The sequence below is a fragment of the Marmota monax genome, unplaced genomic scaffold, assembly GCF_021218885.2.
Source record: "Marmota monax isolate L192 unplaced genomic scaffold, Marmota_monax_Labrador192_F-V1.1 WCK01_AAM20220418_F8-fsc00156, whole genome shotgun sequence".
In the NCBI taxonomy this organism is placed as follows: Eukaryota; Metazoa; Chordata; class Mammalia; order Rodentia; family Sciuridae; genus Marmota; species Marmota monax.
Window position 1 is genome coordinate 1,293,439 of NW_026694013.1, and position 25,503 is coordinate 1,318,941.

The following is a 25,503-nucleotide window of genomic DNA, read 5'->3' on the forward strand; positions in this document are numbered from 1 at the left end:
GATTATTTTGAAAGAAAAAACTTTACAATCAATTATATTCCTTCCTATGAATGGACTTTTTACGATCTTGCATACCTGATATATTCTGGTAATATTTAAAATGTTTGCAGCTTCAGTTTCCATCTCAAAATAGTCCCCAAACCATAATTTTAGATTTGAAATAACACTGGTAGAATTTTTCTAGAAAAAATTGGATTAAATTTATGCTTAGATAATAACACCAATAAAATTATATTTGCTTGCTGAATATATGAAAGCATAAATCCAAGAGTAAAAATTTCATGTTATTGTCACTGTTAGATTCTATTTATTTCCTGAAACTTTCCATTGAGGTTGTGTTTTTATTGCCATTTAACTCAGACCTTTTAAGCTAGGTCTCCTAACCTTCAAAGTCATCACTGCTCATACACACTAACCTGGATCCGAGTTCACTTCTACCAGCCCTTTTCTCATTGCAAAAATATATGATTCTTTTGCTATAGTCAAATTTCTAGGTTCAGTTCATACCCTGACCCTCTTGTTGATCTCTAAATTTCCTAGAATCAATACACTATGTTTTAACTTTATTGTTGCTTTATTAGTACTTAAATTCTGAAGACCCTAAAAGTATATTCACCCTGTAAGACACACATCATTACAGTTACTTCCTCTTCTTTTTTGATGAAATGGCTTTTTTTATTTTCCAATGTATGTTGGTTTCATTTAGAAACAAAATATCATCTAGAATTTGTTAAGAAAATATTGTTTAGTTTTGACAAAGAAATCTATGATTATTTCAAAAATCTATATCTTTGTCTTTAACTTAACAAAATCTTACTGACTTTGGGGAATGCAGAGGAAAACTGTGCTTAAAGGAAATAAGGAAACTTGATGAAAAATAGAAAAATCTATTTAATAGGTCTTATGTTCTGCTGTAGAATACTCCTTTCTTCATAAACAAGTCATTTTGGAGATTTTGATTAGATTTTTGAGCAGATAATGTTATTTACTGCTATTTATTACCCATGAGTCTTTCTATTTTGGCATTAAAATTAGATTGAGTTGGTGGCATTAACTAGAAAGAATTGATCCATTAGGTTATAAAATAATCATTTCACTTTCATTTATGTCCCTTACTCCTTTTTTACTAAAACAGGCTTTAATAAATTGTAATAATGTTATCTTCTCCTTGAAATTAAAATATGGAAATTTTCTACCAAAATGATGTTAGATTGAAAACAAAATCTTCAGTGTATACACGTTAATAATTTTTTCTTCTATGAACTTTGTTTTTCAAATGAAATTTGAATCTTGACTTTTTTTACAATATCATCCTTATCTTTTTTTAATTTAAGCATAAGAATAATTGAAAAGAAAAGGCTTATTTTCAAGAATGTAAATATTGACAAGTACCAGCTTTGTTTTAGTTTTTCATATCATAATTTATATATTTCAATGCATTCTTGGTAAAGTGTTGTTTAAATTTTATTTGTTTTTGTTTGTTGTAACAACTTATGAATAAATATGGACATGTGAAAGTCAGTTATAAATGGATTTCACTATCAGATGCTCCTGCTCAGTGATAATTCCCAGCTAGTATCAAACATAACATGCTGCTTTTCAGAACAAAATAGAATGGAGTTCTTACTTATTATTTCAAAGTTAAGATTTATCATTTATACTGGTCATATTGGGTGAGGACATAATACCATAAAAATATTAGCAAAACTCTAGGCGAGCTGTCATTTTGTTAATGTCAGATGGATTTATGCCATCTGACATTAATTTACCATTAATTTACATTATTCCATCTTTCTCAATTTTTTCTGCACCTGGAAAAAAAAAAGTGCCATCCAGGATTTAGGAAGGAGGAAGGGGTGAATAGAAAGACCACAGAAGAGTTCAGCACAATGAAACTACTCTGTCTGATACTATGATATTGGATACACATCATTACACATTTGTCCAAACTTATATAATACACAGCAATAAGGGTGAACCTTAATGCAAACTATGGGCTTTGAGTGATAATGATGTGCCAGTATGAGGTAGGAATTGTACTAGGCACCACTGTGTTGGGGGATGTTGATAACAAAGGAAGATACACATATGTGAGGGGTAGAAATATGCAGACATTCTGGGTACATTCTGCTCAACTTTTTTGCAAACCTAAAACTGCTCTAAAAATAAAATCTGTTAAAAATATCAAACTCCATTTAGCAATTATGAAGACAACCCTCAGACTGAGAGAAAAAAAATCTTTGCAAAACACTTATCTATTAAAGGATTAATACTGAATATACAGAAAAAAAAATCTTAGTGGTTAGAAAGCATACAACCCAAGATCTATGCACATGATAGATCTTGGGCAAAAATATATGAAAAGATCTCACATCAGCAAAATATTGAGAAACTAAAGATAAGCAAATAAAATACGCTCAACATCCTATGTCATTAAGAAACTGCAATATGAAATATTGAGATACCACTACTCATCTACTAAAATGGCTAAAATTAAAAACTCTGGTAACATCAATACTAGTGAGGATGTGGAGCAACAGAAACCTTCATTCTTTGCTGATAGGAATGCAAAATACCAAAGCTGGTTTAAAAGTCAGTTGGGCAGTTTCTTTCAAAACTGAACATATTCTTAAGCATATAACCCAGCAGTGGTGCTTCCTGGTATTTACACTAATTGAAAACTTATATCCACACAGAACCTGCACATGAAGGCTCATAACCGCTTCATTCCAAACGCCAAAACTCAGAAGCAATCAACCTGTCCTGAAATGGCGAAAGGATAAACAGAGTGTGATGTATCCAACACAATGAAATATTGTACAGCTCTGAAAAGGAATGGACTGCCAAATGATGGAATGACATAGGGTTACCTTAAATGCACAACACTATGTGAAAGAAACTAATCAGAAAAGTCCACACACTGTATTATTCCAATTGCATTGCATTTTGGAAAAGGCAAAAGTATTGAGACAGTAACCATATCAGTGGTTGCCTGGAGCTCTGGAAGAATGATGAATAGGTGGAGCTTCTTAGAACAACGAAACCATTGTTCTTGATGTTTTCATAGTGGATTTATATCATCGGACATTTGTAAAAATGCACAAAATGTAAAAAACAAAGTATGAGCCCAGTGAGCCCTGATATTAACTGTGAAGTTTAGTTAACTATAATAACTAAATAATCAACATTGGCTTCTCAAAACTAATAACTGTACCATACCAAAGCATGATGTTAACAGTCAGGGAAACTGTTGGGGAAGCATGAGAAAAATTATGGATTTATAGAAAATCTCTAAAGTTTTTGCTTAATTTTCCATAGATCTGCAACTTCTCTAAGAAATAAAACCTATTTCTTTTTAAATGCACAAGAACAAACAAAGTTATATGCGCATGATATTTTTGCACAGACAGGTGATTCAATCAAAATTTAAGAATTTTTTATTTTATTGTTACTATTATTTGACCCCAAATTTGTGCATATTTATGAGGTATAATGTAATGTTCTGATTCACGTATACATTATGTATGATCAACTCAGAATAATTAGCCTACCTGTCACCTTAAACTTAAAATTTCTTTATGGTGAGTGCAATTAAATTCCTTTTTATAACTATTTTGAGATATATAATGCACTATTGTTAATTATGTTGACTCTGTTGTAACACAAAATACCTAAAACAATAACATTTCACACATTAATCTACTTCAACCCCTCTCCACATTCTCCCTTGTCTTGTGACCACTATTCTGCTCTCAACTTCTATGAGATCAATTTTCAAAAATGTTTAATAATTGTTAGTTATCTACAGGAAGGAGTCTTGGTTAGAATTATTCAGCAAGTATTCATATACACATTTGTCAAACACTTGTTCTTATGTCTAAGGTCTAGTTCTAGTATAGAAGATCTTTGCCTTCAAGAAAATCACAGTATAGAGGGGAATGAAAATGCATTACAGGTCATTATACTAAAGTGTCATGGGTCAAATTCACGTTTAATGTAGAGTTTAATAATTTCTTCCCAATCTACTATCACGTGCATAGATCTTGACCTTTGGGGACTTGGAGTTGAGCAGAGGAAATGGCTAAAACACTGGAGTGTTCTGTAGAAGAGTGAATAAAGATTTCAGTTTGTGTTTTATTATTTTTAATGAAACTATAGATTTTAATTGAATTTAATTAATTTTTTCTGCTAATGCCTTTTTCTGTACTAGGATTCAATCCACAATCCCACATTACCTTTGGTTCTTGTGTTTCCTCAGCTTCTTCCAGTCTTCAACAGCTCTAATGCCTGGCTTTGTCTTTCATACCTGCAATACGTTTGAAGAATACTGGTAGTTACCTTGTAGTCTATCCCTTAATGTGGGTTTTTCTGATATTTTCTCATGATTAGACAGAGGTTACAGTATTTTAGCAAGAAATGCTAAAAGGTGATGCTATGCCTCATATCAGGAATGTATGCTGTTGATGTATCTCATTACTGGTTATGCTGTCTTTGACCACATGGATAGAGCAGTGTCCGTCAAGTTTTCTATTGCAAAATTACTATTTTTCTCTTTGCAATTATTGTATTGAGGATATTGAAATTACGTATATATCCTGTTCCTCCATCTTCCACTTTTTGCATATAGCCATATATTGTATGCCACAAATACTACTGTTGTTTCAGTGGTGATTTTCTCTTTCCCTTCTATCATCTACTCTTAATAACTGAAAACATTCTGAAAGAAATATCGTCCCCTAACTTCATTCATTCATTTAGTCAATTCTTATATAATTCTATCAAAAATATTTATTTTATTCTAAAGGCCACAACTCAATGCTCTCGTTATTGATTTTATTACTCTACTATTCCAACTCTGAAATTAAGATCTCTTTCAAGTTGCCCCCTTTGCCCTTTTAATATGCCTCCATTCTTTTTGGATCTCTTCCTTCTTTCTGGAAATACAAAATGCTTTGGGTTTGTATTTATTTCCTTGGTCTAGCTCTGAGATTAACTATTCCTACAAGGAACCCTGGTTTCTTGTATTGAGGAATTATCTATAGACTGAGATCAGAGTGGTAGGTATATCCATTTCTACTTAGGACTCAAATCATTTTAGAGATGGGTAGAAGATTATACACACACAAGCATACATCCAGTTGATCTTTGCATCTATAATATACACACATTTAAAAAACACTGGCACTTCTGATTTCAATTTGTTCCATGGAGTTTATTCTAACCTTCATCATTTCCTTATTTATAATTTTTTTTAAAAAAAACAGGGTTCCCAGATGTTATTTTAGAGAAAGTAAGAGACTTGGAAGAATCACTTCATGTATTTTGCAGGTATATATGATTGTGGTAATAAAATATGATTTGAAAGGGATATTTATGTAATATGGGAAAACACATTATATAACCTTAACTTTGTGCAACTGATTATTTTGTTCCAGGGTCTATTACTCTTCCACTTCTCCTAAATAATGACTTCATGACTTCTCTCCTCAAACATCAAAAACCTCCTCCACCATCTGAACTCTTAGTTGATGACCCTGTTTTGCATTTTTCAAAGGAAATAGATGCTATTAAAAGAAAAAATTGCACAATCTTCAAAACATGTACAATATGACTGCCAATGTAGTCTGGGTTCTGTCTTATGCAGACACTGAAGAGATCAGAAGTTACTGGGGATTAGGAGAAGGGAATGATAAAGCAGCAGAGTAAAACACACTACTCTAATGTAAGATATACATGAAAATACATTTTTCCAGATCCATAAAAGCATGACACAAAAAAATGATATCTACTAAAAATCATGTACTCTGAGTGTAAATGATATATACATGTAGGTTCTTATGATGCAGATAAAGGAGTAATATGGGAAATCTCTGTAACCTTTGCTCAATTTTGCTATAAATCTAAAGCTGATTGAAAAATACTCCACTTTTTAAAAAACTGTCAAATTGAAAACTCTCTGTAATTCCCTTTCTGCCTTATTTCCACTGAAACTGCTTTTAACAAGGTTACTAATATTCTCTGCCCATACTGTTAAGTATATCAGGCAATTCTAAATCCTCATCTTACTCATCTCTCTGTGGATTTGTTATTTTTATCATTATCTCTTCCTGGAAATACTTCCTTCACTTGGCTCCTAGATCAGTAAAATCTTCCTTACTCTTTCTAGGTTCCTCTTCAGGGTCCTCTTTATCTTCCTGGGAGAAGTAAATCTTGGCATAACTTACAATTCAGGTTTTTTTAATATTTATTTTTTAGTTGTAGTTGGACACAACCTTTATTTCACTTGTTTAATTTTGTATGTGGTGCTGAGGATCGAACCCAGGGTCTCGCAAGTGCAAGGCGAGCACTCTACTGCTGAACCTCAACCCCAGCCCCTACAATTCAGTTTTTGATGATTTTCTTTACGCTTCCACTCATTTCCTTGGTGACCTCATCTGATCTTACGCTTTCATTACCATCTGTATGTTTATAGATTGTAAGTGCAAATGTCCAACCTGAGTTTTCCCTGAATTTCAGGTTTAGAATTACCCACTTAAGATACCTACTCAGATGTCAAAGGAACATCTCAAATTAACATGCCAACCTAAACTGATCTTCTCCCAAAGTACTCAGAAACTAATAATCTTTCCTTCAACTGTTTAGTCCAAAAATCTTGGACATATCCTTGCCTTTTTCTTTTCTCACATCTGCCATTCATCATTCATTTTTTTTTGGGGGGGGAGTGCTTTACTATTGAGCCACCCCAACCCTTTTTAATTATTTATTTTGAACCATGGTTTCACTGAGTTGCTGAGGGCCTCTCTAAGGTGCCTAGGCTGACTGAACTTGCAATCCCCTGGCCTCAGCCACCCCAATTGCTGGGATTACAGGTGTACACCACCAAGTCCTGCCCATTCTTTCTTTAAACAATCTCTGTTGGACTTATCTTTTCATCCACAATCTGATCATTTAACATCCTTTTGACTGCTACCTTGCTAGATCAAACTATTATAATTTCTTCCCTGAACTATAGAGTCTCCTACTGAGACTCTATAATTCACATTGGCACCTGTTTCCCGCTGTAGTGAAGTCTCCACACAATAGAGCAAGACTCCCTAAAGGTAAGTCTTCTAGTCAAATACCTTTACTTCCCATCTCATTCAGCATAAATGTCATCCAGGACTCTACCATGGTCTGTCTACACGGCTTCTACATGATCTGGACCTTCATTATCTCTTGAACTCCTCTCTAACATTCCCTTGGAACATTTATTGACTTTTCTTGGAATCTCATACCCACATACTTTAACATACGTTTCTCCCAAACCCAGACTAATATCTATCTTAACAACATGCATCACACATTAATTATTTCTTTTCCTCTGTAAAAATTAAGTTAATGTAGGGATTTTTGTATGTTGTATTTACTGCTCTATATTCAATGACCAGAATGACATCTCTCACATTATAGAGAGTCAATGGATGAATAAGATTTTCAAATACCCTAAAAAGCACTAAATCCTCGATCTCTATTGTCTCTTTAATTCAAGTCTTCACCTTTTCTGTGTACTTCCACAATATCTTCTTATATATCATCATGATCTCTACTTTTAACTGATTTGACAAGATGATTTTTTCTAAATCTGTCTTCAAACTCTTGAATGAGTCCTCACTATATTATACTGATTTCCAAGCTCTGTTATATGAGCTTAAAAGGCTTCATCTAGAGAAGAAGCCTTTCCCATTGTGTAGAAGGGAAGGAAACAAGGGTGAGTAAAATATAAGTCAGTATATAGTCAATAATATAAAAATTGAGACAAGTTGCTGTTGTGGTTTCTGGTGTCTCTATAAAGTACGTTGAAGGAACAGTTGCCTAAGGTGAGGCAAGGGAGAAGATGAGAGTGTGGGATACATGAGAGAAAGAATTTTTCCATAATAGATGTAGAGAATGAGTAAGAGAATAGATAAAAAAGAAAAATTTTAAAATGTTATAAGACAATTTAAGAACTGTTTCCATTTTTTAAAGCTACACTCATATTATCATCAGTCTTAATGTTGAGTTTTCTTCAGTTCAGTTCAGCTGCCTAAAAGAACAGAGCTAAAATATGGCCACTTGAATTCACCCATGGTTGATTTTTTTCTGCATGAATTTATCATGGAAAGACAATAGGACAATCAGCTGAAGATACTGGCAAGAGTGAGAGTATTTCAAGAAAAATTGTTCAGATATTTATGTATGTAAGTAGTTATATTCTGGTTTATGATGAAAAATATCATTTATATTGTGGACTATTAAAAAATACGAAAATAGATCTTCCCATAAAGTTATAGATCTGAAAAGTGGAAAGAACTCAGTGAGCGAAATGACTCCTATTAAACTGCTCTTCTAGAACCCCAAGGTCAGAGTGCAAAAATGTAATGAAGAATGGGAGTAAAAAGTGGGTCCTACAAAGGATGAGGTAAAGGAGGTTTGGGTTTATAGTTACTGCTTAAATTGGAAGATAATGGATTTCAGGAACTAAAAAAAAAACCTGAGAAACCACCTCCTCCAGTTTGAAAACTGTCACAACTAGTACTAGTATGAATAGGTATAAGTTTGTGTGTGTGTGTGTGTGTAGGATTATATCTTGAGCTAACAGTAAGAGGACTGCTAGGTGGAAAGATTTAAAGTAATCTTATTTCCATTCTGTAGACTTCTTCATGAAACTTGATTTAAGCAAAAAACCCTATTAAGTCATTCATCAAGAATTCTTTGTCCTTGAAGGACATGAGATTCTAACCCATCTTTCCAGGCTCCAAGCCTGTTGATTTCAACCCAACAGGACTTTTCTGGTGATGACATTTTCCCCTAAAAGTCAGATCTGAAGAATTGTCCAGGGGAAAGTTAGCAAAGTAGAACAATTAACAATGCTTTGGTCAGTCTGAATGTGTACCCTGAGGATCCTGTTTCAAAATTTTACTGTGAACTGTAATGTATGACTCACACTATTTCTTTAACAAACACAATTGCATTATAGACTTGATGCTTCAGGGGAACAGAGTGGCCAAAAGAAAGAGAACTGAAAACATCTATAAACTGAGATGTCATCTGAAGCAAACTTTTGGAATATGGGGAAACACACTTAATAAGGTTTAAGAAAATATGCAAGTATTACCTATCTTCAAAAATGTAGTAAAATAGCTAACAGAAGTTAGGAAGTTTAAGAAAGGAGCGAGGTGTGGTAGAACAACAGGGGTTGATAAATTCAAATATAGCTGGCAAAAGCTGGAAAGTTTAAAAATAAAAGAAAGATAATAAAAAGCTCAAATTATAGGAAATATCAATTTTTTGAAGATTACTAAAGATATCAATGGAGTACTGGGGTATAGCTTAGTGGTAGAGCACTTGCCTAGTTTGCAAAGGTCCTTGGTTTAATCCCCAGCAGCGTAGGGGAAAAAAATATATCAACAGATAAATGAAAACTAATCACTTTTGTATAAAGAATAGATGAATAATAATAGTAGATAAGTGTGGTAATGAGATTTCTTCATTTTCATACTTAGTATATAATGTCTCAATAACCAATAAATAGTATTATATGTCTATTATTTATACCTAAAAAATAGCAAAAGAGTAAAAATGATTGAAATTGGTTTCTTCTGGGGGGAAAACACTGGGAAGTACAGGAATAAGCTGAAACTGCAGGTTGTTTGCTTTTTTTATTTTATTTATTTATTTTATTTATATTATCCGAAGTACATGTTTGCTTTTTGTTGTAGATTTTCTGTCACTTTTGTTACATTACTCTGTGCATGCATAACTTTGTTTCCTTGTAACTTGTATTATTATCAAAGAGGAGAGTATTATTCTCAGCTACCTATCCTACCCTAATTTAGCTGATATTCTCTGTAGCTGTGTTGTTATGTTATCCAAGGGAATACCAGAGGAGTCCTCTGAGCTACTCAGCCATGATGGATATCTAAACTAGAAAGTGGAGCTGGAGTTCAAAGAAGACAGTTATAATAGCAGTGAAGATGTAGATATTCAAAATCAAGGCAGGAAGAAGGAGACTGGAATCCAAAAATCAGGTATTTGCAAAACATGTCTATGATAGGAAAAACACTAATAAGGCAGTGTGAACCTATAGCCAAAGCTTTTGTCAACTCATCCCCCCTCAAACCTAATTATAGGTAGAACACAGAAATATTGCACCTAGCGAGTATTCACACTCATACAAACACACATGCACACATGTGCCCACGCACACACATACGTGAAATCTAAGAAAATTCAAGAATATCAGCAGGTGCATTTCATTTCCCTGAAATTTTCCCTGTTGATATTAAAGAAAAAGCACTATTATTCTCAATGTGATAACAGCAACCTCTTTGATTTAGCTGGCTGTAATTGACATAAATTTGAATTATTTTTCCAAGCTGGACAAGTATCTTGGAGGTGTTATTATAATGATGATGGTAGTCATAAAGATATTTTATGCAGTTTCTTTCATATGAAAATTAACATGTGCCTTTCACATCGCTGTCTCATAATTAATGCCATATGTCTTCTTTATTGAAAAGACAGTTTGGGATGATGTACCAAGAGAACATTCTTTCATGCCTGTTCTAAATTACATTACTACTAACTGAAAACATCATTTCCTGCAAACACCATCAGAACATTCCCATTTTTCTTTATAATCAGATTTTATTTCTACACAACATATTTAGTCATTGTTTACATGGAAAAGTGTCTATCAGTATAAATAAATCTTTTCTTTCTTCTCTACTCCCTTTTCTCTTTTTTTCCATTCTGTGAACATCTGTATTTTCTTTAGTGACTTCAGTTTCTTCAATAATCTTTTGAATAATGTTTTTTATTGTTTTTATTTCTCAAATACTGTTACTTGAGATGCTTCCATAATATTTTAGCTCACACATTCTGATTGCTACAGGCATTTTGGCACTATTATTTTTTTAAGTAATTTTACTGCAGTGTAACTTACAGGAATAAAATGCATTCCTTTTTGCAGGGTTTTATTTATTTTTGGTAGGAACAATAGGATTTTATTTCTCAAAACTTTTCATTTAAGAATAATTATAGATTCAAAAATTGTTCCAAAATGTTACACAGGTCCTGTATACCCATCATACTACTTCCCCCAAAGTGGACATCTTAAATAACTATATTCAGAACATTGATTGGCACAATAGAGTTAATTTGAATCTTTTTTTAAAAAGTGCATTCTTTTCTAAATGTGCAATTATTGAGTTTGAATAAATACCACTGTAACCCCATTGAAATTGAAGTATAATGCATTTCTACTGCCAAGGAATTTGTTAAATTTTTCTTTGCAGTCAGCTAATCTATCACAACTGCTGGAAATCCATGATTTTCTTCCTATTACTAATGATTGTTTTTCCCTTTTATTTTATTGGGTGGAGCACTGTACTTAAATATAGTTTAAATATGACTTTTGATAATAACTAATAATGCTGAGCATCTTTTAAAATGCTTACATGCCATTCATATATTCTCTCCTGTGAACTGTCTGTTCAACTCTTTTACTCACTTTACTATTGAATTGATCTGTTTTTCTTTCAATGATTGCTTTTTTTTTTTTTTTTGGTTTTGTTTTGTTTTGCTTTGGTACTGGGGGTTGAACCCAGGACACTTAACCACCGAACTACTTCCCCAGAATCTTTTACTTTTTATTTTGAGACAGGGTCTCTCAAAGTTGCTGAGCCTGGTCACTAGCTTGCGATTCTCCTCCGTTAGCCTCCAGAGTTACTGGGATAACAGGCATGAGCCACCATGCCCAGCATCCATGATTGCTGGGTGGTTTATATAGAAAATACAAACTTTTGATAGATGTACATATTGTGAATATTGTTTTTGCCAGTGTGTGGATTTCCCTTCTGTTTAGTCCATTCAGACTGCTGCAACAAAATACTGTATATTGGTGTGCTAGTCAGCCTTTTGTCTCTGTGACCAAAATACCTGACAAGAACAATGTAGAGCAGGAAAAGTTGGTTTGGGTTCACAGTTTCAGCATCTATAGTCCACTGACTCCACAAAGTGAAGGAGAACATCATGGCGGAAGAAAATTTGTCAGTCCATGGCATGTGGGAAACAGAAAGAGTGAAGATCCAGGGGAAAAAATATAATCCCCAAGGGTATCCTCCTAGCAACCTACTTCCACCAGCCATGCTTACAGTTATCAACCTATAATTGATTCAAATTAATAATACATCAAATAGATTAATCCACCAATTCAACTGCAGCTCTCATAATCTAATCATTCCAACTCTGACCATCACTGCATGGCCATATGAGCATTTCCAGGAACGTCTCATGTGCAAACCATAACAAATGGGGAGCTTTGAAAAAGCAGAAATTTATTTCACACATTTCCAGAGGTTGGGAAGTCCGAGACCAAGGCTCTGACAGATTCCATGACTGGTGAAGGGGTGCTTCCTTGTTCATAGATAGCCCTTCTAATGGTTCCTGAATATGGAGAAAGGATCTAGCTAGCTCTCTGAATCCTCTTGTTTATAAGAGTACTAATCTAAGTCAGAAGAGGCCTGTTCTCATTACCTGATCATCCACTAAGGCCCCAACCTTAACATCATCACCTTGGAGGTTAGGATTTCTGTTCTAGTCAGGCTTTTTCACTGCTGTGACTAAAAGACCCAGCCAGAATAATTGTAGAGGAGAAAAAAAATTATTTGGGGGGCTCAGAGATTGAGAGGTCTCAATCCATAGACAGCAGGCTCCATTCCTTGGGGCTTGAGGTGAAGCAGAACATGGAAGAAGAGTGTGTCAGAGGGAAGTGGCTCACATGATGATAAGGACACACACACATACCGAGAGAGAGAGAGAGAGAGAGAGAGAGAGAGAGAGAGAGAGGGAGTCCACTCACCAGATACAGAATATATACCTCAAATGCACACCCCTAAATGACCCACCTCCTCCAGCTACACCTTATCCATCTTCAGTTACTACTCAGTTAATCCCTATCAGGTTGTTAATTTGTTGATTGGATTAAGACTTTCACAACCCAATCATTTCCCCTTTAAACATTCTTGCACTATCTCACACATGAGTTTTAGGGGGATACCTCACATCCAAACCATAACAATTTCAATATAAGTTATGGGGGCACAAATTTTGATCATAGAAATTTTCATTTTTATAACAATCATTTTGATAAGAAAATATTTCATTTTCCTGAAGTTAAATTGAATAATATTTTATTGTAATGTATTCATTGTCTCTATAAGAAATTTTTGCTTAGTTATGCTTTCATCCAGAAGTTTTACTATCCTCTTTTTAACCTTTAGGTCAATGATCTACATGGAGTTAATCTTGTTAGGCAACCATCTGAGTTCATGTTTTTTCCATGTAAAAAATCAATTGTTTTTGTTCATAGTAAGGTCAAATTGGTGAAAATACTGTTTTCTCCACATAGCATTATTTTTACACTTCTGTCAAAAATCAACTGACCACTCATGTGGGAATCTATTTTTGAACTCACTATTGTACTGCATTGAGCTACATGTTTACCCATTTGCCAATACCATGTTGTCTTGATTACTATACCTTTAAGGTCAGTTTTTAAATCATAGTAGTGTAAGTCTTCCAGCTTTGTTCTTAATTTGTAAAACTACTTTATTTTAGATTGTTTGTATTTTGATAGAAATTTTGGAATCAACTTGTCAATTTTTATCAAAATATGTCTGCTGGAAATTTTATTATTTTGATTTTATTTCATCCATAGATGACTTAGGGGAAAATGAACACTTTAACAACACTAAATCTCCCTGTACATCTAATGGGCATGAGTCACCACTTATTTTGGACTTCTTTAATATCTTTCAACAGTATTTTGTACTTTTCAGTAGGAAAAACTAACAATTATTTTGATAAATTTATTTCTAAGTACTTCATGTTTTTGATGACATCACTTTTTAAATTAGTTTCTACTGTCATTTTTGTACCATACACTTAGAAATAACCAAACTTACCAGGGCATGAATACAGAGATAATCCAACATGTCCCTTGACCCTTTCTATGATTAAGAAGCACCCTTCATTTTATAAAGCATTTGTTATACATATTTCTAAATAATAGATGAAGTTTTCTTGTGTTAAAATAAAAGTTGTAGCCTTATGTTTTCAGCTACCTCCTATGACCTGAAGGTCTTAGAATAAGAATAGATATTCTTTAAAACTGAGTCCCTGAAGTGTGCTTATTAGTATATTCATTTGTTTTTTGATGACCTTCTTTTTACACTGAATATCCCTAGTTAGTACACTACTTAATCATATGCTATGACCTAAAACCCCAGCGACTCCAGTGGTTCTTGTTCATACAAACTCCAGTATATAAGTTTCCCCCTTCAAGGTTGATGTCCATAACTAAATACCATGCTCAGAACATAGTCTTTTTAGTAATGAAGTTTATCTCCCCAAACTCTGATAATTGTATATTTTCTTGAATTGGTTGTTAAACAATTAGATGAATCCATTTTTGGGTAAGCATCCATAGAACATCTGATCAATATCAGCATTTGCTTATTTATTTCTAAAATTCCTCACGGTTTTATGTCATGCTGAATTAGGAAGCCCAAACAATTACTGTTGTCATAAGAGCTGTTTATTGAAAACCTCTCTGTTTTGGATCTGGTTTATTGCACTTGCACATGAGATATTTTTCTGTATATAGATTAAATATGTACTATGTTAGTTAAGCAGGAAATATGTCTATAATTATAATTGCATACAGACTTAGTTAATCAAGACAGAAGGTCAACAATTAGCATAAATGCACATAAACATCTTATCCTTTATGTAACTCATGCAAAAAAAAAGAGTTTAAGAGTTTATGCAATCAAAGAGAAATATAAATTTATATTATTAATTAACCCATTATCCCACTGATAAGTTCAAAGTTGTTAGTTCTATAGTTTCAAAGAAGAATGTGAGTAGATAGATAGCTAAAAAGGCAAAATGTTTCAAGGAACAACAAATATTTGGGAGTCAATAGTCTTATTTGTAAATCAGTTTTAAATTATTTTAATATTATCTAACTTGCAAAATACATGTATCAGATAATTAAACTTTTGTTTATGCTTAAATGGATATAAATTTTCAAATAAATTTTTCATCATAACTTTGTTTATAATGAAAAACTCGTGACTATATTTAAACTGTTATTAATTATTAGTGTTCCTGCTGATCAAACAGTCATCCCTGATTAATGTATACATCAAGTTCATCTAAGAGCATCCCCTAGTTCCACATGTCTTGATGACCTTGAACAAAAAAAAAATCTGTTTCCTTCAGTATTCTATTTTTCAGGACTATTTAAAACATACTTATGTAAATATTGAAAACATACTGGAGGAGACCAAATTAAGAATCATCATTTAAAATTAAAATGTTTCATGAACCACTTTATCCTAAAATTGGAGGTCCAACTATAAGATACCAATGGGAATCTGAAGATCTTGAAGGTCAGTCTAGTGTCTACTAAGATTAGTCTTTTTGACAGATGGATAATATAAATAACTGCAAAAAGAAGAAATACTACTTGACTGAGTTTCAGTTGATAGGGAGGATGGAGTGGCTATTGAAAGGAAATGGTTCCTTGGTATTCAGATCAGTGCCTTTGCTAAAATTCTTGAAGACAATAGCTACAAGAGAGCCACAGAGCCAGTGTTCCGTATGCAGCTTGGAAAGTGAGGAACCTTGGAGCACAGATTAAACTAGACACCTAGGTAATGGAACGTGGAGCAAAACAAAGTCATTCTGCTTTGCACAAAGTGATCATATACTCATTTCTGTAGACTTGTTAAATGTTTTATGTATATTATTTTTAGGTGTTGAAAATTAGAGTCAAAGTTATTTTTAACTGTATAATTGAGATAATATGTGTATAGAGACTCTAAGATGTACAAATTTTTTTAGGTAGAAAGTTTAAAATTGGGGTTTCAACTGATTGATCCCACTTAATTGTAAGGCCTGATTTTTTTCAACTTAACATTTTTATTAATTTTCATTGAGAGATAAACATTGTAAATATTTCTCATGCTCAAAATGATGATGGAAAATGTAAATACACTGTGAAATCTCTCAATTAACCTGGTTAACACACACATCATCTCATATTTTATCAATTTTTTTCTGAGACCACTTAATATCTACTCTCAGCAGTTTGTAAGAATGTAATACCTGGTGATTGATTAATTACAGTCACCATGTTACACAGTATATCTCTTAAACACACCCTTACCTAATGAAAGTTTTGTTTCTTCTTGCCAGCAACTTCCCACCCCCCAGTCTCTTAGTAACCACCATTAAAGTCTGAATTTCCATGAGATTGACTTTTGTAAATTCTATATATAAATGAGATCATGTGGCATTTGTCTTTCTGTACCTGAATTATTTCACTTAACAAAATTATTTTCATTTCCATTCAAGCTGCTACAAATGAAAACTGTTCCTTCTTTCTTAAGGTTGAATAGTATTCTGTGTGTGTATACACACACACATACATACACACATTATTTCATGTATATATATATATATATATATATATATATATACACACACACACACACACAGTAGTGGGATTGCTATATTATATGGTAGTTCTATTTTTGAGAAACGTCTGTTTTGTTTTTCAGAATTGCCGAACTTATTTACAATTTCACCAATAGTGTGCAAGTGTTCTTTTTTAACTACATCATTTCTAACATTCTTATCTTTCATCTTTTTTTCATAATAGCCATTCTAAGTGGTGTGAGATGAAGCTCATTGTGGTTTAAACATGGATTTATCTAATGATTAATGTTGTGTCTTTTTTTTTTACATATATATTGGTCATTTGTATTTTTTGACAAATAGCTATTCAGGTTCTTTTCCTAGTTTGGGGGTGGGAGAGCATACCAGGGATTGAACTCAGGGGCACTTGACCACTGAGCCACATCCTCAGCCCTGTTTTGTATTTTGTTTAGAGACAGGGTCTCATGGAGTTGCTTAGCACCTTGCTTTTGCTGAGGCTGGCCTTGAACTTTTCATCCTCCTACCTCAGTCTCCTGAGCCTCTGGGATTACAGGTATGTACCACTGTGCCCAGATCTTTGCCTATTTTAAACTGACATTTTTTTTTACTGCTAAGTTTAGTTCTGTATATATTCTGAATATTTATGCCATATAAGATGAATTTACAAATATTTTCTCCCACTCTGTCTGTTGTCTCTTGCTTCTGTTCATTGTTTCAGAAACCTGTTAGTTTAGTGCAGTTCCATTTGTCTGCTTGCCTTTGGTTCTTGTTATCTATATTTTCTTTTGTTTATTAATGTTTTATATCTAAAATCATTATATAAAACATCGTAGAGCTTTCACTTTTTCTGTAATTTACATTTTCATGTATTTTAAAAATATTTAAACCATTTTTCAAATTGATTTTAGTATATGTTATGAGATCAGGGTCTAAGTCATTTTTATGCATGTAGATACCCAGTTATCCCAAGTTATTTATAGAAGAGACTGCAAGAACTTATATTTTTCAGCAACTAGATGCTGCTATGTATTACTACAAAAAGATAGAAGTAAATATAACCACCATATTAGTCAAGGTTTTTCATTGAAACTGAAACAAGGAAATATACAGAGAAAACTACATATTAAAAAAAAAGATTTATTATGGGATTTATATTATGTAATTATGGAGGCCAACAAGTACTATGATATATCATCTATAAGCTGGAAAATGAGGAAAGCCAGTCTTGTAATCCAATCTGAGTTTGGTGGCCTGAGAACCAGGAGAGAGACAGTGTTAACTCTCAGTCTGAGGGAAAAGATCTGAGAATGGGAAGGGGAAAAATCATGAGATCCACTATCCAATGGCAGGAAAAGATGGATGTCTCGGCACAAAAGCACAGAAGTTGCCTTCCTTTTATCTACAAGGGTAAGCATGAGTCTTCTTTTTTATGTCTACTGATTCACCTGTTACCCCCACAAACACAACCAGACAGGTGGTGACTGTAGACAGGTGAAGTGTGGTTGGTGGAAGTGGGTTACTGGGGCTGTGCTTTGGAAAGATTCACCTTCCTTGTGGTCCCTTTTTCTCTCTCTTTTCCTGGCTGCCTTAAGGAGAGCATTGTTCCTCCCCAGGGTCCGTCCTCCATGATGTTCTATAGTGGAGACAACCCACCATGAACTGAAACTGAGGCCTCTGAAACCATGAACCAAAATAAACTTTTCCTAGGTTTTCTTTTTCAGGTATTTTGGTGACAACAATATTAGCAGAATTCATATTTTCTCTATTTCCTTTTTAAAGAATTTCTTTTTAAAAATTAGACTATTTTACTTTGACCAATATTTTATGTGTCAACAATGTAAAACTGACACAATGATTCTCAAATGAACTTATACATAATGTTTTACTTAGAACAATGCTTAGATCATTTAAACTGTGTTATCAGATTAAAGGACTTTTTAAAAATCACTTATTTTGCCGCAGTAACATTGCCTTAGTATTAAGATTTTGAGGGTTTTTTTTTTTTTTTTGGTTGTTGTTGTTATTCTTTACTCATGTTCACCTAATGTTTAATATAGACATGAGAGTGGCTGCTAGTTAAACAATGAAACAAGAGAATGTAGACCTAACTCTGAAATAGCTTACAGTTATTATGAGTGGTTTAGCAGAAAATATTAGTGTAAGACAAATATTAGCAGAATTCATATTTTTCTCTTTTTCCTTTGAAAAGAATTTTTAGAAAATGGACTATTTTACTTTGCCCAATATCTTATGTAGAGATAGCCTTCAAATAATGACAGGGTTGTACTAAGTGTTAGAATAATCATTACCAAATTTGAGTAGATAGGAAGTTGAAGGTTGAAAAAAAATTCATGGGATTGAAGGTGCATTTGAGAATAGTAGAGTAGATTAGAATTTTAGGAGAAAATGACTACTTAAGTCTCTCTAGTGATGTATACAATTGAGGGACTTTAAAATGCAGGAATGCCTGTATTTTATGATTATGCTGATTTTGCTGTTCAGTGCTGATTTACTATTGTTAATTCTCTTAGTTTTTTTCACACTTTGAGTCATACAACCTTGAATCTGTGATATATCAAAATAATAGAGAATATATATATATATATATATATATATATATATATATATATATATATATGTTTGTAAGTATAACTGCATGCCTAGGATTTGTGTTGTATCCAGCAATGCTGTGCAAGAGGACAAAGAAGCATTAATCAAGGAAGCAAAACATGAAATGAAGATGAAAAATTCAATGTAGACAGAACATTGTGATGAACAATGTTTTTTCCCATAAGTATGTAGATTGCATAAGTTATCCATTAATACAGGTCATTACTATAATGGTTAATTTTATGTGTCAACTTGATTGGTCACAAGTTTCCCAGATATTTGATTAAAAATTTTTCTGATGTGTCTATGAAGATGTTTCTAAACTGTATTAATATTTGAATATGTAGACTGAGTAATGCCTACTTAATATAAGCAGCATTCATCTAATTAGTTAAAGGCTGGGATAAAACAAAAGGCTAAGTAAGGAAGAATTCTCTCTTGCCTGTCTTTGATCTGGCACAATATTATTCTTCTGCCTTCCAACTCACACTTGGCCTGAAACTTACACCATCAGGCCTTTACACTCAGACTGAGTTTTCACTATTCCCCTGGGTCTCCAGCTTGTTACCTGTAAATCTTGAGACTTCTCAGCCTCCACAATCACATGAGCCAATTCCTTTTGACAAATTTTATACAGTATTGTTGATTCCACATCTCTGGAGAAACCTAGTACAAGTTTGAAGGTGCCATGTAGAATCAAGGAAGCATTTCTCAAGGAGATTTTATTTGATCTGAGAATTTGAGATTTTTAACAGAAAAAAACAGCACATGAAAAGTGCTAAAATTCATAAAAAGCATGATACATGTGGGGAGGAAAAGTTGGGTCATCCCTCTGAGATAAAAGGAATAGGTAACCGAAAATGAGGTCAGGAAAGCAGAGTTCTGCAGGCATATCTAAGTCCATTAAATCCTAAGGTAAGCCGGGCATTACTGAATTATTTGTAACAGGTTAGGAGGTTGTGAGATTGGTGTTGTATGAAGGCTACTCCAGCCACGGTTAAGAAACTGTTTCAGTATTCTGAAGAACCATGTTGGTCACTTAGACATCAGAGTGGTCAGAAAGGAGAAAGGTGGAAAGATCAGGGTGCTGTTAATCAAAACTGGAAGAATTGTTGAGCGATGAACTATGAAGTGCAACAGGGTGATGAAAATCCTCAGTTTCCTCAGTCTTAGAGTGCAGGAGCTGGGGACTGTAAGAAAGGAAATACGGGATGATGAATGGGTGGCTGAGTGTGGGGATAAAGGAAGGAGAGGAGGAAGTGAGATGACCGTGCCTGTTGATTTCCAGATGACAGAGTGGCATTCAAGACAGCACGTCTCAATGGCAATTGGGTGTACAAGACTGGAGATCAAGAGAGAGACTAGAGAAGAATCTAGGCTGTACATTTTGACTCAACAGAACTATATGGGTAGATTAAATTGCCCAAGAACTAAGAGGGGAGAAGAAAATAAGAAGAAATGGGGACCCTGGGCAACGTCAGTATTGAAGGGATGAATGGGAAAAAGAGGAACTCATGAGGCATCTAAGGAGTGACTATAGGAGTAAAAGGAACAAACTATAGAAACCAAATCAATGCTATGTCCATGTAGGAATGTACCACAATAAATCCCTTGCATGCATATAATTATAATGCATTATTATTAATAATAATGATAGAAAAGAAAGCAGTAGATTGAGGAGGTAGGAGGAGAGGGAAAGAGAAAATACTGGGGAATGATGTTGATCAAATTATGTGCCTGTATTAATGTGGCATAGTGAATCCCACTATTGTATATGATTATGATGCACCAATAAAAAGTAAAGAAAAAAGAGGAAAAGGAAAACTGGAAGAGTATAGTGTCTGTTTTGAAAACTAAGGCATGAGTAATTGAATTTACTTAAGAAAATGGACAAATATGCCTGTAAATTCAGCTACAAATAGTTCATATTTGAGAATAGTTTCAGTGGAATTTTGTGGTGCAAATTCCCAGCATCAGCAGAATGTGGTGACATATATCTGTAATCCCAGAGACTCAGGAGGCTGAGGCAGGAGGATCACAAGTTTGAGGCCAGCCTCAGCAACTTAGGGAGACCCTGTCTCAAAATTAAAAATATTTTTAAACATGGCTTGCGATATATAGCTCAGAAGCAAAGCACCCCTGACTTCAATTCCTAGTACCAAACAAACAAAACATAGCAATGGAGCAATGGGTTCAAATGGGTTAAGGAATTCTAAGGAGTTGTAGGAGTGTAGTCAAGAAAAAAAGCAAGTGTAGTCAAGAAATGTAGACTGAGAAAAAGAGGTAGATAACAAAACAGTGGCGATTTTTAAATTTTACTATGGGAAAATCATAAAGGTGGATGGGAGAAAGCCAGAAGAAAATAGTAGAAGTTAGTTAAGTTAGAAGATGCAAGAAAAGGACCGTGTAAACAACAGATAGGAAAAGGTGATGGTCTCCTGATATTGAAAGACAGAAGTTGGTGGAGCAGAGCTTCCAGTATAATGAGGGTGATATTTTAATGGAAAGAGGCCCTAATAATAATTACCCTGGGAAGATATGAATATATTGTGATTGCCTTGGGCAAACTGATATTTTCTAATAAACAGAAAGAAAAATATGTGTGCAGAGACAGGTTTTGGATAGGATGGCAGAGATGAGAATTTATTTGATGATTTCTCCATGCTCTGTGAGGCATGTAGTTATCTGGTGAGACTGAAAGCTGAGACACAGCAAGTGTGAAAGCAGGGAGACAAGAAGGTTAGAGTTTAAGAGAGTAGAAAGGCATTAAATTGCTAGCTATAAAAAATGAGGCAGAGCTAACTGAGAAAATATACTCAGAATAATTGGTGGCATTGAGCACTCAGTTCAAACAGAGAACACACATTTATAATGAAAACCAAAATTTGCCTATGTAGTTCTTCTAACGGAGCTCAGCAGTCTGGGTCCAGTATAGAAAATATGAATGGGTGGTCTGATTCAGAATCAGCTTTCCTAGGTGGGTTGATTGTAAGAAAAAATGGGACAAAAAATAGAGCATTGTCTTTCTCCAAAGGGGGGTTAGCTTATTGCAGTGTTGCAAGCAACTTAAAATTTGTGTTTCTATTTTGTACTGTAATAATTATGTAACAATTTCAATAATTATCAATGTATAAATACTAATTATTACATTATAGGTATTAAGAAAGGATGAGAGAAAGAAGGTAAATGCTCATTTTTTTTTTTTTTTTTTTTTTTGGCAAGGGTAAAGAAAAGGGGACAAAGAAGACTGGTCAGCAATTTACTTTCTTCTAGTTGAAAAATCTGGTTCTTTGAACAATTTAATTAACTTTTCAAACTCTTCATTTGGAAAACTTTGTAATCTAAACATTCAGCCCCTTCATATCCATAGTTACTCGTCAGAGAATTCAACCAACTACAACTTGAAAATATTTAGAAAAAAAATTGTGTCTGTACTGAACATGTATAGACTTTTTTTCTTGTCATTTAGTGAACAATACAATATAGCAATCATTTGTATACCAGTTATATTGTATTAGTATACCAGTTATATAGTATTATATGCAAATCCTGAGGTGACTTAAAGTGTGTGAGAAAATATGTAGATTATATGCAAATAACACCATTTTCGATAAGAGACTTGATTTCCACCAATTCTGATATCCATGGGGGATCCTCAAACAAAGGCCTCACAGATCCTGAAGGATGACTATAATTAAAATATCTATTTTAGTGACCATTGTAAAATACTGAAATGGGTAGAATATATTTTGTCTCTTTCTTTGAGGGAGGTACATCACAGGTTAAACTATTTGTCCAATGTTACATGGTTCTTTACTATGTCCTTACTCCCTGTTGAGTTTAGAATCCAGATCTCTGAGAGGCTGACATGAGTTTATAAATTTGAGTTATAATTTTAATAGAATTCACCTGTGCTTTACAAAACCGTAATCTCTCTTTTTTTCATGCAATTTTATCAGATCTTTTTAGTTATATATGGAAATAGCATTCATTTTGACATATGAAAGCATAGAATATAATTGGCTCTAATTCAGTCCCCAGTTCTTCTCCTCCCCTTACCCATCTCCCTTTCCCTGTTCCCTTCCCGTTACTGATCTTTCTGCTCTCTCTCTCTCTCTCTCTCTCTCTCTCTCTCTCTCTATATATATATATATATATATATATATATATATATATATAGATAGATAGATTTTTTTTTAATTAGTGTCTTACAGATGAACATGATGGTGAGATTCACTGTAGTATATTCATATATGTACATAGGACACTTCATTCCACTGTCTTTCCCTAACCCATCCCTCCTCTGTTCTCTTTGTTCTCCTTTGTGTACTGATCTTTCTTCTATTCTTTTTTTAATAGTAATTTCTATATCACAATGAATTAAAGATAAGTTCAACTTAAAAGTAGGTACAGCAAATTCTAGAAGAGTAACAATAATCAAGCCTCATTCCAGGAGCCTGAATAAATCTTGACAAGACACCTTCCCATAAATCGACCATGGGAATTATTCTACATACAAAAAATTATTTTACATTCAAATGAGAGGGAATGTTGAATTGTAATCTATTAGTCTCATGCCTAAGAAATTCAAGTACAGACCAATGAAGTTGAGTTAGAAAACATGGCCAAGTGTAAGAAGCCTGAGAGAATATTTATAATACTAAAATTCTAATATTTTCACCATTTTTGGACTGGCTGGGTACTAGAGTAGATGGCTGCATTTGTGAATGTGCTTAGAGGAAATTGGAAGAAGAGTGGAGAGCAATATGGATGAGTCCTAAGAAGAATTGGCTTATCATGCCCAGAAAAAGAGAGACAGATGCTCATGGGTACACATGCAGTGGCTTTCATACACAGCGAATTGCCCATTAGTGAAACAGGTCTAATCATTTCTCTCCTTTCTGATGGATGATCTGAGCAATTTCTTTCTTTTCTTTCTTTTTTTTTTCAATGCAGAAGGAGAAAAGAGTAAACAGAATAACAGAAAAAGGCAACCAGGGAGCAGGGCAAAGATCTTCCCCACACACTAATAGATGCCAGTGCCAGTGTAGGTGGTGAGGGCAGAGATCAAGAGAGCAGAGTCAAGAGAGCAGCCTGGCTTCTTAGGGGATACCCATGGGATGTTCATGATGCAACCATTTGTTCCGTTTTGCATGCCTTAGCTTATTTAATCTTTACAGCAAATTGTTATCATTTCCATTTTACAAGTCAAGAAATTGAGATGCAGTGCTAATAAGGGACAAAGTGAATATTCAAACCAGTGGTCTGAGGCCATGATCTTATTCTGATCAAAGCTATGTATCTATAGTAGCTTTTGAGAAGAAGTGATGGCGGTTTTTACAGAATATTCAATGTCATTGGGGCCTATAGAGAATGGGTACATGCCTGCATGTCTGTAGGTATGTACAAGGTTGTACAGAGTCATTTATTCTAGCCCGGGAAAAACTAGGTGATAGTTGCAAATACAGTGACGGCCAGTCCCCTAGTAGAAAATCAGCATCAACAGAACAGCGACTTAGGGATTCACATCAATAGTCTGAGTCTTCACTATCTGGTCAGACTATCTGAACATGTGACAATCTTGGTGGCTACTTTTTTCAGCTAACGTAATGGCTTTTACCTCTTAAAACCATTTGAGATTTGAAATTCCTCCTAGTAAGTTTTTATTTCTTGCAGACTAGTATATTAGTATATCTTTTTTCTTATTTTCTTTTATTCTTTATTTCTTTATTCCCACCTCTTGTGTCTTGAGTGACACAAACTGCTCAATAACAACAACCAACAAAAAATCCTGAAATTCTTCATGACTCAAAAAAGTCTCTTTAAAGTCATTTCTACTAAGACAAAGGAGAGAAGACTGAAGATCTCTTTACACATCAAAAATTCTGCCAAAAATCAACCGCTCTTTCTACCTTTCTTTTTTACAGCTCATCTGCAGTCTTTCTAGCTTTTTAATTCAATGGGAAATCCAGGATGTGATTGGTTAATCAAGTAATAAGGGGTTACGTGAAAATTATTGCCTTTCCTGATACGTTTCTCTTTCATCTAAGGCAGAAATGCTGGGAGAACTAGAATTTCATGCAAATTGACAAAGAGGACTGTATTTTGAAATAGTTAACTAGTTGGCATGGAGGCAAAGTACTTAGATGATTAGAATATTAAAACTCTGTGTTACATTTCAATAGATATTAAAACTTCGGGTTAAATTTCAATAGGAGCATCTTCCTAACTGGATAACAAGTCTACTTCATTTTATCCACAGCTGAATTCAGCTTCTTCTAATATGCCCTCCAGCTGGAGGATATATGAAAGGCTTTGACTTTTCTGTTCTGTAGTCTTTTCAGTTTTCAAAAAGCTTTTCTCTCT